The sequence below is a fragment of the Podarcis filfolensis genome (genome assembly GCF_964270895.1).
Source record: "Podarcis filfolensis genome assembly, chromosome: 4".
NCBI classification, from domain to species: domain Eukaryota; kingdom Metazoa; phylum Chordata; class Lepidosauria; order Squamata; family Lacertidae; genus Podarcis; species Podarcis filfolensis.
In genome coordinates, this window is record NC_139607.1 from 62,504,146 (window position 1) to 62,520,392 (window position 16,247).

The 16,247-nt window shown below is 38.2% G+C and overlaps 1 protein-coding gene across 5 annotated transcripts in view; it reads left to right on the top strand.

Moving 5' to 3' along the window:
* CADM2 (cell adhesion molecule 2) overlaps positions 1-16,247 on the top strand; it is a 365,475-nt gene that overhangs the window by 199,203 nt on the left and 150,025 nt on the right. The window lies entirely within an intron of this gene.

The following is a 16,247-nucleotide window of genomic DNA, read 5'->3' on the forward strand; positions in this document are numbered from 1 at the left end:
AGCAACTATGAGACTCAGGGCTAGCCAGTGGGGCCCAGTTCGAAGCAGTGGGGTGCAACTTGATTATTATTTTTTGGTAGGGCCCCAGTTCACAGCCAAAGTCTGCAAAATCTTATAGATATATAGATAGGGTGCCCACTTACCCTCTTTCTTGACATGGAATGCTCTCTTTTGGAGTCTCCAGGTCTAGTACAAAGACCATAAGAAGGGAGAGCAGGGACCTTGAAGTTCCCAATGGCTGTTAATCAAGCAAGCAAGCACACACACAGGTCACCTTTGTCACAGTCAGGACGCCTATGTCCTGGCCAGGCCTGCGCCCAATCTTGTTTTTGTACAATCTTGTTTGTTGTCAGTAACCAAAATTATATTGTCAACATATACAAGCAAAAAAGTTGCTTTCCTTCATTTGCAAGGAATCGTACAAAACAATGTGGCAATAATAAATAAAAGTTCCAGGGAGTCAACAGAAAGCAAACTAAAAATGCTTTTGCAGTTCATCAAAACTATCCAGCAATATCAAGTTATAGGAAAACTGGTGCTATTAACAGTAATCATTCTAGTTGGTTAATTGGTTTGGCAACTTCCATGCACATGCCGTGTGATGCTAATTATTTCCCCAAAGAGTTAAATGATAACTAACCAGAGGCAGCTACAGTTGGAATGGAAACAAAATATCTGTGAAAGGAAGAGGAGCAGGTTTGCTCAAGTGTGTTGCAAGTAGAAATACTGTTTGTAATGAAGTGAGAGCAGTAGTTTACTTTCTCGAATTAACAAATAAGAAAGTCTTGAGAATTTAAATTCTAGATTAAAATTTATTACTTAATTGAGAAGGAGATCGTAACAAAAACACTGGGGCCTAATTTGAAGAGTGCCTGGTATCTGGTGGGCAATCTCATTCTTTATTTCCACATTGTGGCTGCAGACCAAATCACCTGTCAGGAGAGTTGTGAGATTCAGGTGAGCGTCAGATGCCTTGTCAATCCCAGCAGGTATATAAGAGGCCTTTGCCCTGGCCAGGCCTTTGTCTGCAGTTTTTTTAAAGAATAACATTACAACTTCATTTTCCAAAAAAATAATGCTTAATCCACAAAAGGTTTACAAAGTTCAGCTATTGCAAACGTTTTTCAGTGTTAATTTTATGCATTTTAAAAAATCACCATGGTATTTAACAATAATATATTATGTCCTTTAGAGAAGAAATTGTGAATTGCAGAATTTTAAATACCCATCATCATCCTTGGCTCCACTCAATTTTGTTTATAACACACTTTCATTTTCTTCTAGTTGTGAGGGTGGGGGATGGGGAGGAGCCTCATAAATGGAGTAGCCTAGGGCCTCTCTTCATCTAAATCCAGCCCTGTTGGCGTGCACTTCATCTAAATCCAGCCCTGTTGGGAACTGCACAAAGCAGTTTAGGGCAAACCCACCCTTTTGGTCAGGCCACACCCTTATCTGTGTGACATCAGTTGTAGGGTGGGTAGCTGTCCCTTACCTAAAATAGTCTCATGGGCCAAATGGAGAAGTATTGTGAACCAAGATTGGCCCACAAGCCGGAGGCCCCCACCTTGATCTAGAGATGCAAAAATTTACCCAAGGAGTTGTAGGTCTCTTGCCTTGCCTCAGGGAGCAGAACAATCATGAAAAATGTCAAAGGCAGTCTTGAACACAAAGTGTACATGAATTTTAACATAGTTTAAGATAAATACCACACAGAGAGAAAAATTCCCTATGGGAAATGAGATAATGCTGAAATAAAGTGCAGAAACAGAATAGCCACCGAAATCCTGGTGTCAGCTAGCAACTTTGTTATTGTTGAGTTTGAGACTGGGAATCTGAAAATAAAATTCATTAGATGATGCAATATGATGCTAATTAGCATGAAACCCTTTAAAAAGGGGGGTTCTGTGACATTTGCATTCCCTACAAATGATAAATGTTGGGTTGAAAAGAAGCAAATCATTAAGGCAGGCATAGGCAAACTCCGGCCCTCCAGATGTTTGGGACTACAATTCCCACCATCCCTAGCTAACAGGACCAGTGGTCAGGGTGATGGGAATTGTAGTCCCAAACATCTGGAGGGCTGGAGTTTGCCTATGCCTGCACTAAGGTGTTGCCTGCCTTGATTCAGCTTGTGAATGCACAGTGAAGTGTCACCTGTACAGAGGTCCATTCTGGAGGCATTTATTTGTAGAAGTCAATGAGCTTCCATGTGTTACCTTGGTCACCGGTCATTTGCCAAAAAATATTTTCTCCACAGTTTCCACTAAACATTACTGTAAGTTTGACACTTGCCCATGAAGCATTTGCTTTTGATGTACATTGCCACAAATGGAAACAATTTTTAAGGGGAAAAGGTTATCTAAGTTACAGATAAATTCCTGAGGTTGCAAAACTGTTACATATTAAAACACAATAAAAAGAAAGCATTTAAACTACCTGCAGCATACTTCTGCACTCTTTTTGTAGAGAAGATCAAGCAGCTAACAAACAAACAGCTTGATGTTAATTGGATTTAAATGCTTTTAGCTAAAGCACAAAATATGTTTAAAAGCATACAAATGTTATATTGGCCACTATGGAATTACACTGCTACTCTTCCTCATTCTGCTCTGTAACTTTCCAAGGGAGAAAAGAATAATCATAGAGTCATGTAGGACCGTGGTGGTGGGCCTCAGATGCTTGGCAAGTGTCTACAGAAGACCTCAAGGGCACCACTGCGCTCACAGGCATCACGTTGGAGACCCATGGTGTATCTGACCAATCAGGACTAGCAATTTGAATTGAGCTAAGAAATGAGTAGGTAATCAATTAAGTGGGGCCCCAGATGGATTTGGGTGGCTGATCATTGCAGCAGCTGAAGTTTCCACCCTGTCTTTAAAGGCAGCACTACACTGAGAGCATTGCAGTAATCTAGTCTACATTTTGTACTTATTTAGGCTCTAGAAATTGATTAACGAGTCTTCTTTCTTCTTAAAATAATCAAAATATTTTATAGTGTCTCTACTTCTTCTTAATCTCCTTGTTATTGGAAATAGAATTGAACATTTTTAAATTATTTGTCTCCTGTGTTGGCATTGAAACTGTTGCTGCCTTTTGAGACAGCCATGCCTCTGTGTTTGAATGAACCTTATTTTTCATATTTGATCCCCTATTGAAAAAAGAATTGAATGGCAAGGGACTAAGAAGTGTAGAAAATTACAAATGATGAGATTAAAGAAAGAAAGTTGTTTGTAACTGGAAAAGCACATGCAGCCAAGATGTCAGGAATATACAGGCTCTTCAGCAGAAAAGGAATAAATGAAAGGCATATTGTTGCTAGATTACAAGTGTGTGGGTGTATGGGAAGAGCTGGAATATAAAAAGAAGCTTGAAAGGAGCAATAATTAGCCATAAACTACTGAGTCTATAGATCTAGCTGTCACTCTAAGCATCTTGGCAAAATGGATCCCCCCGCCCTGCATTGTGACACGTGTGTCTTAACATGAAAGACAGAGTTTAAAGAAAAAGGTATTTCTATGGAACAAGTACCATGGCTTAGCTTCATTGGTTGGAAGATTCACTTTAGCTGAATGTGCAGGAACAAAAGGACATAAAATATGTCCTTTGGTATTTAAAGTGTGGGTTCAGAAGGTGGAAAATTATTTTGAAAATCAACCAAAAGCGCAGTCTTTTCAAACTTTTAAGGTATTTAATGCATGGCTGAATTCCAATTCTTTTCTTTTAAAAACATTATGTAACTGTATTCCAATAGAAACAGACCACTGTTTTAGACAAATGGTGAAAGTCCTAATGTTCTTGGGCACCAACTTCCATCATATCCAGCTAGCCTAGCATGGTCAAAACTTAGACTACAATTCCCATCCTCTCTAACAACATCTGGCAGGCCACAGGTTTCCCACCCCTGTTTTAGAGTCTGCTTCCTTGGATAAGACATGACAGATTTCTATGCAATGTGCAGCACAGTTATGAGCCCAAAACAAAGTGTGTTGTTCTTTTTTCACATTGGTTTGCTGGTATGGTTATGCTGTTCCTAAAACTTTGAGGTGGGGGCACAGTTGGTTCATACAAACAGTTTGGTATATGATTAAAAAAAAAGATACCCCCCAATAAAGGGAAAAAAATAGTAATAGGAATATAGGAAGCTGTCTTACACTGAATCAGACCCACAGGTTTATCAGTCTCAGTATTGTCTGTACTGACTTGAAGTTGCTGTCCAAGGTTTCAGAGTCTCTTCCAGCTCTACCTTCTGTATGCAAGGCAGATTCTCTACCACTGAGCTGTAGCCCTTTCCTCATTGGCTTATAAAAAAACCTAGCTATCTCCCCCTTCCCCTCCCAAAGAAAACCCAGGAAGCTGCTTGACTTAATATAAGACAAATCAGATTGTATCACCTGCTTGGATTTGTAATTGAAGAACCCACATGAGTTGGTAGCATAGTGGCTGTCTTGTCTTGGATGTGAGCATTACAAGTCACTAAGTTTCCTGTCCTGGGGTATAGGGGTGCAATTATGAAGCTCAGCAACCTATCTAGCTTGGAGTCTGCATGGTTTGTGCTCTCAGCGGTAAGCACACTGACAATATTAAGAATAGCTTCTAAAAGGAGGGGAATGGGATCCTGCCTATATGCTTGTGCGTAAATTATAGAGCTCTACCTGTTCTTAGTGGATGCGGCTAATAATTCAAAGGTAGGCATTATCAATAAGTATAAAACCTCAGGTAGCAAAGGGTCAAGAAAAGTGCTGCTCACCTACTGTGCTATGTGTATTTTCTTCCTACAAGGCTTGAAAAAGAGTTATGTTTCTAGCTGTGCTTTATAATAGTGGGGTTATGCAAAATTCCAGATATAAAGGCAGGCTATTATTATTATTAAAATTAAATTTGTATACTGCCCTCCATCTGTAGATCTCAGGGCAGTACATAACACAAAAATACAAGGTAAAAAAAGTCACAAAAATACATAATAAAAACAAGAGCAAAACAAACCAATAAACTCCCTCCCCTCCCCCAAAACATTTAAAAGGGTAGCGGATGTAATCAGCCAAATCAGCCGCTTTGAAGAGGAACATTTTGCCTGGTGCCTAAAGATGTATAACGAAGGTGTCAGGTGAACCTCCCTGGGGAGAGCATTCCACAAATGGGGAGCCACTGCAGAAAAAGCCTGTCCTCATGTTGCCACCCTCTGGACATTTTGTGGGGGAGGCACATGAAGAAGGGCTTCAAAGAATGATTTCAGGATCTGGGTAAGTTCATATGGACAGAGGTATTGCGATCCTGAGCTGTTTAAGGCTTCATAGGCCACAACCAGCACTTAGAATTGGGCCTGGAAACTAATCGGACCAGGATCAGTGTAATATGCTCAAGCTATTTTGCTCTGGTGAGCAACCTGGCTGCTGAATTCTGCACCAGTTGAAGTTTCTGAACTGACTTATTCCATTTTGATGTAGGTGAAGAAACACACATTTCCAAAAAGAGGTCTTTCTTAAGATTATCAAGTTCAGAGTCTAAAATTATCTAACTAGAGAAATGCCTGGAAAATGGAGAAATAGTTAACAGACAGAGTCTAGTGGCGATATGCCTGCCTCTTTCTCAGTGGCATATTAAAATCTTCAGCACACAAATCAAATGAGGTTCTGGGGTGACACTTTGGAATCTCGAAAGAAATAGATAGGATATAATCACCTCTGTACCTTTTAATTTAGTAGTTTATCAATTGACTGTTACTGCCCTTTTCTGCTTTTCTTTTCATTTTTATCTCAGTGACATAAATGCTTGAACCATGGTTCTTAAATTTACTCTGAAGTAGCGCTATTAACAGTCAACACCTTAACTGGTTATGTAAAACTTAACTCACCTGGGAAAGTGCCAGTGCTTTTTTCTGGGGGGATGCAGGGATATGCATACCCCTAAACATTTTGTGAATCTAAGTTTGGCCTCATTAAGGGGCAGTATTTCAATATGAGTAGGAAAATGAGAGAACCCCTAAACATTTTTTAAGAGGAAAAAAGCACAGGAAAGTGTTATATTCTACAAGAGTCTGATTTAAAATGTAAGGCTTCTGTAGACTTTCTTGGTTTTTACTTGTCCTAAATATTTCTGCTTTTGATAGGTTTTGGTAAAGGCTGATACTGAGTAATAAATTTTCCTTAGTGATATGCTCATTGAATTCATAATTTCCATTCCTTAACAAGGATCCTAAGCTGGGCTGATTTTAATGACTGTTTTAATGTTTTAAATAATTTCTTTCTCAAATATGTCACAGTATTTTTACTATTAAATCTTAAAATAGAACAGTAAAGATACTGTCATGAGTGCTAGCTTTCACAGGGTGGGGGTGGAAATCAAAGGACACACAGCCATTACCTTTTTCTTCTCCTTGGGTTTTCTGAGACTGAATTTAAAAGAGAGAAACTTGATATTAAAATAGAAAGTAGCCCAATTTGTCAGTATCTTTTACTGCAAGTTAAGCTTTCAATTCTGGCTTTTGTTGTAAGGTTTCTGCCTACATTTGTCCTCCTTACAGCGACCTTTTCTATATCATTCCATCACATCGTTTCCTCAATAGATACTAATTATCATCTTATGCCTTTAACCTAGGGGAGTCCAGATTTTTGTTTCAGAAAGCCTCCCAAAGCCAAGAAATTTGGTCACTGAACTTCCACAAATCTGCTGGGGAGGTGGGAGGACATGTGAAGCAAATAAATTAAAAACGGAATTTTTTGTTTGACATCTGAGCCATGTGCAAGCCCAGGGCCAGTGTCTGGACACAGTGATGGGCGGGGCAGTGGCCAGTAATTTGAGCCAGAATTCTTAAAAGATGGAGACCCTTTGGTGCTCCTGGCATAGTGGCTCTATTGTTCAGGTCAGCTACCTGTTTGGGAGTACTCCTTTATTCATGCTTGTCACTGGATGCTCAAGTGGCCTCTTTTTACTAGCTTCAGCTGGTGTGCCAGCTGTATCAATTCTTGAACAGGATAGCTTAGCTACAGTGGCTCATGCATTGATATCTCACCGTTGGATGACTTAATGTGTTCTTTGTGGAGCTGTCTGAATGTTTGGTTTGGTAGCTGCTGCTAGTGCAGAATGTGGCAGTATGGTCAGCCATGCCATCTAACAACAGCTTATTGCACTCTCCTGATTCAGATTTAAAAGTAAAGTAGAGCTGAGTGTCATCAGCATACGGATGACACGGCTTAGCAGACAGTCCAATGATTTCTGCCAACGGTTTCAGATAGATAAACTGGGGAGAGAATATTGACTTCCAGCACTGCACCCCACAACTCGGCTGTCAAGAGGTAGACATGAAGTCCCCCAATTTTATTCTGTGGTGCTGGTCATGCAGGTGGGAGTATCTTATTCCTGTAATCTACTGCATTCTCATGCATATTAGTGTGTATTTTTTCCTACTCTGTTTACACACACTAGATTGTGGGGCCAGGGGAAACTGGGTAACTTGGGTAATATAACAGAATTTGTTTGGAGCGAGAGGGATTTACTTTTATTTCCTGTTATTTTCTGAGATAAACCCTTCTGGAACTTAAGATTGTGACACACTGTACTGAATATTTATTTTGTGACTGCACAAACAAACAGAAAAATAAGGAAGGAAGATGTGGAGTGTCTACCTTATCTTTCATACATACATTCTGTTAATTCAAAAAGAGTGGACAGTGGTAAATGACAGAATACAATTATTCTCTGAGTCACGTTATGATGATTGAGTTGGACATTACTTCAAAATATATATTCTTAAATATTTTTGTAGACTATACTGAGTTAAAATTAAATATGACATTATCCCAAAATCATTTACAGTAACTGAATTACTGTACTGACAGTACTCTAGAATGTGTGCCTTGTAGTTACCACAGTTGAGATACAAATTGAATTCACCTTAAACAAATTTTAATAGATAAGACAGCGCTACACATAAATCTCTCTTTCTTAATCTTAAAATAACTTTAAACCTAACAGCTGTTTCTCTACGAACTTCATCACAAAATCTAAGTTTATGTTTATTTTATGAAGCTCTTTAAAAAATTGAATGTGGATTTGCCTAGATACCAGTAGTATACATGCAATGCAGAAATCTGTTCAAAGTTGGAGAGGATTTTTTAAAAAAGTTTTTATTAGAGAAGTCAGGAAATAGGCTGTGAAGTAGGAAAGTAGTTCTTTGGAGACTGTACACCAGTATTTGTTGTTGTCATATGAATGGTCTTTATGCTAGAGCTACTGTTCATTGCTACAGCTCCACAAAATGGCAAGTGATACCCCAAAATCTTTTCGTTTATAGTGTTGTACTTGGCAAACAGCCAGGCAAAAACTGTGTCTTTTTTGTGGCTTTGGGATGGTTCTAGTGCCATTTTCCCATATGAGGATTGTGGTGTACACCAGGGGCAAGGTAAAAGAAACACAAAATGTTGGGGCACATGGGAAGTATCACAGGACATCTTTTGTCAATACTTCTTGGAAGATTCAGCAAAGGATACCTACTGCAATAGATCTATGGCTCCCCGCTTTGGGCCCTTATGCTATAGCCAAAGGTGCATGAAGGCATTTATTTGCTGCAGGTAGGCAAGTGAGGGCTTGGTCAGTACCTGGGTGAAAAAACTCTTGGGAACCACATATATGCTTTGCTTAAAGGAGATCATGATGCTTTTTGATGATGGAAGAAAGGTGGGATATATTATGAAGTATAATATAAGTGAAATAAATAAATAATGAGGCTGACTTTATTAGATATGAGAGAGTTTTGGCCCCTAGGCATAGTTAATGCTTCGAATACAGGGTTTCATCCTCTAGAGATAGGACCAGCTCATTAGAAACTAGCAATGTCAGCCCCAACCAGGCTGCCAAGAGGAGAATAGTGGAAGGAAGGAAGGAAGGAAGACCTATCATAACGTTATATATGAATGGATGACGTAAACTCCTGTTCTAAAGGCTAGGACCTGAACCAGTGGAAACAAGAAAGGAGAATCAGGACTAAATATCAGGAAGAACTTTCTGACTGTTTGACAGTGGAAAAGACTCCTATGAGAAGTGGTTGACTCTCCTTTCTTGGGGATATTAAAGCAGAGATAGCATGGCCACCTGTCATGTATGATCTAGCTGAGATTTCTGTTCTGCAGTGGGTTGAACTAGATAATCCTATTCTATGATTCTGTGATAAGAGATGACTGGCTGGGTGGGTGTAAAAGAGCAAAGGATGCTGCAAGGAAGTTTGCTAAAGAAAAGTTAGGAGCTAATGCAGAGCTTTCCAAACTTATGTGTTGTGACATGTTAGTGTGTCAGCTGCAGTGTGTAGATGTGTCATGTGAATGCTCCCTGCGCTCCTCCCAGGGCTGGAATTGGAGTAGGCAGCCCACCGGTTTACTAGTAAAATACAATTAGTGTGTCATGTCTAAAAAGTGTGTCTAAAAAGATGCATGTCTAAAAAGTGTGTCACCAACATGAACAGTTTGGAAAGCTCTGTTCTAATGAGTTATAATTTTTCTTTATCTTCTCATAAATTACATAGCTGTGGACTTACAGTATTTCATCTGTCACTATTAATTTCCTCAATATACTTCATATTAATTCAGGATCATTAGAAACTTGGAGACAGTTTTCTACACTCCAATGAAACTTCTTTTCTTTTCAGTGTCATATTTACCTTTTCTCTTAATTTGAATGCAGGATCACTTTAATTTCCAAAACTTGTATATTAATAAAACAGTAGCTTAGGTTGTTCCTCTCTTCACATAAAAAGGGTGCATTTTTTATCTTCAATTCCTCCACCCATCTGAAGCCCCTCACACTATAAATCATTCCCAAAAGTCCATCAACTCATAGAAGCAGATATTTGGAGATAGGGTAAGCCCTGTTCAGTGATCCCAGTTCCATTTATGGAAGGAAAGTTATTATAAATGTTATAATGTATGTTGCAGTAGTGCAGCATGATAAACCTGGCCATTGCTTACCATTGCCAATCCCACAGTGTCCATGACTCCAGAGCTATCGAGATTGCTTTTGCTCAGAGCAGGATCTTCGAATCTCATTTTAATTGTGCTGACTTTACTACTGTTACTAGGACTAGGGGATTGCAAGCCACTGCATTGAGCCAGATGGGAGTCCCAATGAAACAGAATATTGTGTGAGAAGTAGCCTTCACTTTATCAGTTGACAGCTGATATCAAATATTATCTCCCTATTATTGGCCCTGTGTGAATATGAAAGAAAGTCTCCGGTGCATTGGAATTCATAACGTATGTTTAGGAATAAAAACTCCAGCACCTTAATATTGTTCTGGTATTGGATGATCTGCATAATTCATCATAAATGAACATGAGAGCTTTAGCAGTCAATGTTCATTCAGGATGTTCTGTAGTACTAGCTGACAAAGAAAAAAATGCCTACTCCATTCATAATTTATAGCTGATAGCAGAAGTTGTTTTATTCTTGATAATAGGCTAGCTTTGATCCATTTCAGTTTGCTGGGACAATAAAATTTAATAGATTTGTCATAAGGCAATGATTTTTAAAACTTCTATCCTATATCCCTCCTTCTTATGTTCTTTACGTTCATATACATTGATGAAAAATGTCTTTGTTGTTTAATAATTAGAATTGTAGTTGAATTTGCATATGCATGAAATTAGTATTTCTGATGAAATGATGAAATGAAAGTATATGAATTTCACTACAGTGCTATCTCATAGAGTTGGATCAAGTGCATTTAATATTTGCAAACCATTGATCTATAGCCAGTATTTTCTACTGTCCAGGAACTCAGTTGAAGGTCCTTTCTATCATCTGCTTCCTCAGATAATTTTAACTGTGATGCTAATTGTTTAATACTAATTATTTAATCTAGGACCTTTCAAATGCTAAGCATGTGCTCTGTCACTCAGCTATGATCCAGGTCATGTTCCTTTGCTTGTTATTGTTGCTTGAGGGTGGCCTGTTATTATCTTGCCAAACATACACATTTGTAAGAGAGAATTTATAACAGGCAACACTGTTTATTAAAAATATTATTGTGGCAGCTTCAAAGAGGGGGAAATGATGCATTAGCTGCTGCTGTAGGCATCCATTGCTACCTTCATAGTATGGGGTGGAGAACCATTGTCAGCTGTGCATATCAGATGTGCAGAGAGACATCAAATAAAACTCATTATATTTGTATGTTTTCAAATTATTATATTAACCACCTTGAGAGATTCATTTCTGAAATGAAATATAGAACCTGAATCCCATAATACATAAATCAATGTTAAAGATAAAAGTTAACTGTCTGTTCAGAAGGTTAGATCAGATGTGATTGCTTAGATCAGGGGTAGTCAATCTTTTTATACCTACCACCCACTAATGCATCTTTCTTGATGGTAAAATTTCCTTACTGCCCACCAGTGCTCGATGGAAGGAGGATTCAACATGTGCTGTAGAACCCCCTACTGCCCACCTAGAATCCTGAAATGCCCACTAGTGGGTGGTAGGACCAGGTTAACAACCCCTGGCTTAGATGGTAGTACTGTACTGATGGGTGAAATATTTGTTATCTATAGCTGTATGGACTTGTGCTCATCATTTCTCATTATACACTACCCACCTGGGGTCAATTGTGTGCTCTTTGGAATCTAGATCTACAATCCAATAAATAGATTTATTTATTTATTTTGGTTAAACTGCAGCTCATCTGGTTTTCCAGTGAAGTTGTGACCCTGCAAGTAATTGAGTGGGTGACCTTACATCACGGAAGGTGACCCCAGTGTAATCTGCTCCAAATAATCTACTTGTGAATTAGCACAGAACTGGACATTTTAACTTTTTTTTGCTTATATAAAATTTCCACATTTAGGAGGAATAAACCATTGTTAAGGGCTTCCCAGAAGCATTTGGTTGGACATTGTGGAAAATAAGAAGCTGGACACAAGAAAGACCTTTGGGCTGATCTAGCAGGGATCTTGTTGTGCTCTTATGTTCATTGTAGCAAAGGCAAAAATAATAATAATGTCTGTCTAATTAAGGTCAGTCTCATTTCCAACAAAATTACTTTTGATAGTTGTCATAATTATGGCTTAGAAAACATTTGTCACAAAACTGCTCAGGACCACTCATTCCTATGTCCTTAAATAACATTCAATATTTGACATTAGCAAAACAGTTTATTTTGAATCAAAGTCATCTACACCCTCCTCCCTTTACAATTATAGAAGCAATTCTTCTGGCCACTTACATTGATTACCAATAAATAGCTCATTTGTTGCAATGAACAGAAATTACCAGGCATTAATAGGGAACTAGGGGATTTATTTCAGTTACACCCTTGTTTTGCCTTAGAATTCTCCCTGTTAAATCTTTTTGCTTATATGTTTCATGCAGAACTTTCCCCAAAACTTTTTTTTTTTTTTTTAAGGTTATGATCGGCTCACAGGTCTGCCACCTAATTTTGCTTTCTGCTTCTCTGTCCTTTGGAACTGTGTAACATCAGAATTAGCACTGAGAAAGAAACGTCGTAAAACATAAATGGATAATTAGCACTGTAAGCAGTACATTTTGAAATGATCTTAGTAAAACTAAACTACCCAATAAAATTAGTACCCAGCACCATGCCTGTATTCCATGACAGCTTTTTCTGTCTGTGCTGCTGTATGGCATGCTTCCAGATCTCTGTTGTGCTGACATTTGCTCCTGGGAGGAGGAGAAGGAAAAGGGTCCATAAGGTTTCTACAGGCCTAGACACCGTAAACATCTGCTAGCTTCATGAGCAGCTTGCTGAACTAATTCATCAGGGATACTCTCAGCCGATCAGCATTGCCATATTGGTAGTTATTTTGTGGGCCAAAGGGGCACACCAACAAGTCCAACAAAATCATGTATTTCAGTATTCAAAATTGCCATGTTTTAAGTGTTTTGCTACATAGAATGGCATCTAAATGATACTAAATATCTGTGATGAACCATATATACAATCCAAACAGATTGCATTGATAGTTCTAAGCATATATAATACAGAAGGACAACATTTTAAGAGGCAATTTCATGACATACAGATGGAAAGAAGTCAGCTAATAGAAATGGAAAGAAAGTCAGCTGGAATCCCCTGTGGTGAAGTGAGCAGAAACCTTGGCAATTTTTCATAGTTTTTAATTTACTCATCAGAAGCAAAGGCAGTGAATGCTGTTTAATTTCCCCTTTGCTTCTACTTTATGCAATGTATAAAAATGTGACACATTTTTAAATTTGCATTTTCATAGCCCTTAAAAACTGGATAATGTCAGTGAAGTTTCCATTTTTCCGCCACCGAAAGGTACCATGGTGCCACAAAATACTGCTTCTCAGTGCAGTGCAGTTTTCAAATAATAAAACACCTCAAATGTGTGATTGAGAGGTACATATAAATGTGAATTACAGGTCCTGGTTCAGAGCGTAACTCATTCATACTGTTTTATATGTGTAAATCTCCAAAATATAACAAGTTCTATCATAATTTATATCGGTGATTGCACTTGCAGGCTGCCTATGCATAAGCAGAATAAGCAGCGTTCCTGTAAATCTAGCTCGGCATTGCTAAAGCCAAGAACATCAAAGAAAGTAAATATTGACATGATGGGTGAAATTGTTAATAATGAAGAATGCATAAATGATCAAAAGCAGAAAACATATCTTATTAGCCACTGGGTGTTTTGCTTGCCTTCAAGCAGCAGAATTATTTTCTTTGTGAGATATTCTGAATTACTCAGGATACAGCTTGACAGACATGGGCATTTGTTCCATTTCTTCTCATTAATATTTTGCCAGAAATGAAACATGCATGTTTGTCTTCTCAGCACTGCTTCAGAGATGACACCCCCCTTCCCCCTCATAGAGATGATGCCAGTGTAAAACAAGCATATACATCATATTAAGTACAGCATGAAACTTTGTTTTGCTGCAAGAATGAAGCCACAGTTAACTATTTAATTTTCACTGTCTCTGGATTTCTGCATTTCCTTTCCTTTTGACCCCACTTATTACATCCCCACTCCACACCATGTGTATGTAGATAGGCAGACAGATTCATGCCATACATCTGTTGCAGTGGGCTCTAGTCCACGAAAGCTTGTGCCATAATAAAGTTGTTAGTCTTTGAAAATAAATAACTCCTGGTTGTTTTGTTAGTCTGCTGCAGCTGATCAACACAACAACCCCCAGGACCTTTTTTCTTGACTTTTTAGTCTTTTAACTGTTCTTCGTGTTACAAGAAAATAAAGTCAGCTCTAGACTTTGTGGATTTGACCTCAAGTGGAATCCAACTTAACGTTCTCCATGTACTTTGAGCTACATTTTAGCATTATCGGTTTAGGATCATATTTCACCTGTGTAGATATGTTCATATACTATGGTGCTGGTGCTTGCTTTTCAACATCCTGCTAAGCTTATTCCAAACTCAGTAATTACTACCAGGATGTTTTTGTTTTTATTATTGTAATCCTTATTGTTGCTCTCAGTGCAGGGTATTTTTGTTTGGTTTCTTTTCTTCATATATATTTCTTTACGCATTCTATATGGTTAACTAGAGCCACAATTTGGAAAGTGCTGCCAGAAGACCACTATTTTGTTTAATTAACCTCTAAATGTTTCACAGTATATATGGTTCCAGTTCATGTGCATTGTGATTCAGAGGAATTTATGCTTTTGTCCCTCGGTGTGGATTACTAATTCAATTCTCTTCATGGATGTGGATGTAGGTGGTAGAATAAATACATGTTCTTTTTACTCCTTCAAATAATTGGTAACAAGATAGCTGTTAAGTTTCTGCACATGCTGGAGCCACATATGGCAAAGCAAAATCATCACATTTCCAGCTAATGAGAAGTATCTAGGCGAGACTGGAAGACAGAAGGGGAAACTGGGTAGATTTGTGAGGGACATCAAATTATAATTCTCCTTTGAAACAGTGTGATCCATATTTAGCAAGACGAATAAGCGAGTTTTTTCACCAGTAGAGAAGCAAAGGAAAGAAAAAGAAGTTATAATTTATTTACTGTTGTTGTTGTTGTTAACATTGAGATCTGACCAGGAAAAAGCAGTTCTACACATCAACATACAAATTATAACGAGCTTCTTCTAGTTCTTATATGGTGTATTTTATGTATTTAATGCATTTGTATCTCAGCAGTTTCTCCAATAAAATCAAGGGGTCATGCATTGTTCTCCCGCCTCTCGTTTAATCCCCACAACAGCCCTGTGAGGTAGTTGAGGCTAAGAGGCAGTTTGTGGCCTAAGGTTACCCAGTGAGTTTCGTGGCTAAATGGGGACTTGAACCCTGGTCTCCTAAATCCTAGATCAACACTCTAACTGCTACACAACCTGTAACTCCATAACAGTGCATTTAATAAATCGTTCCCTGATTTATTAAAAAAGCAGAGAATTCCAAGCAAGCATTTAGAATGTGCTTTAAATGCGTTTCATTTTTTTCTGTGCATAATCCCCCATCAACCATTTGACTTTCGTTTGCCTGGTTTCTAGTGGATCCAGACAAAAAAATGACCATTATTGTACTCCTTCAGTGCCTCTATCCATAAACTGCTTTCATACTCATATCAAACACAAAGTTATGACTGCTTTCATAGTTAGGTTTTACATACACCGTATTGCATCAACAGACACTGGGAAGCAAGGACCATTTTTTAAAATGCTGGAAGAATGAGTGGGAAATGTGGAGAAGGAAAAATGTGTTTTATATGTGTTTTCAGTTTTAAATTTTTAATTCAGGCTCATGGATTTAATTATATTTAATATTTCATTATGTCTCAGTTATTTGAATGTGTTTTATTTATAGGTGTTGTTTTACTGCATGTTGCCCTATGCCCTGTGCTTCTTTTGGATTAAATAAATAATGCAGTATATGATACATTTTGTTTTTAATATGTTAAAGGTGATATTCAACGTTATTCATACTTGGAGCATATTGTATTTTATCAATTTCCCTGTGATCTTTGGATGAAGGGTAGCATAAAAACAAAATAAATAAATAAATCTTTAAAAAGTGTAGACCCCGTGAAATAATACTTTCCATAAGTTTTCTTCCCTTTAGCAATGGAGTTTTTGCTGCCAGCACGATGCAAATGCATGATTTCTGAATCTATACTTGCTCCAGCACAGGTCATTCATTATCTTTTTGCATGGAGCCCTAGCTCCACCTCCTCTGTGTTGAATTCCACCACCAAAAGTCCTCTCCTTGTGACACAGTAGCTGCTGGTTGCTTCTCTAATTTATCTCCAGTGGCC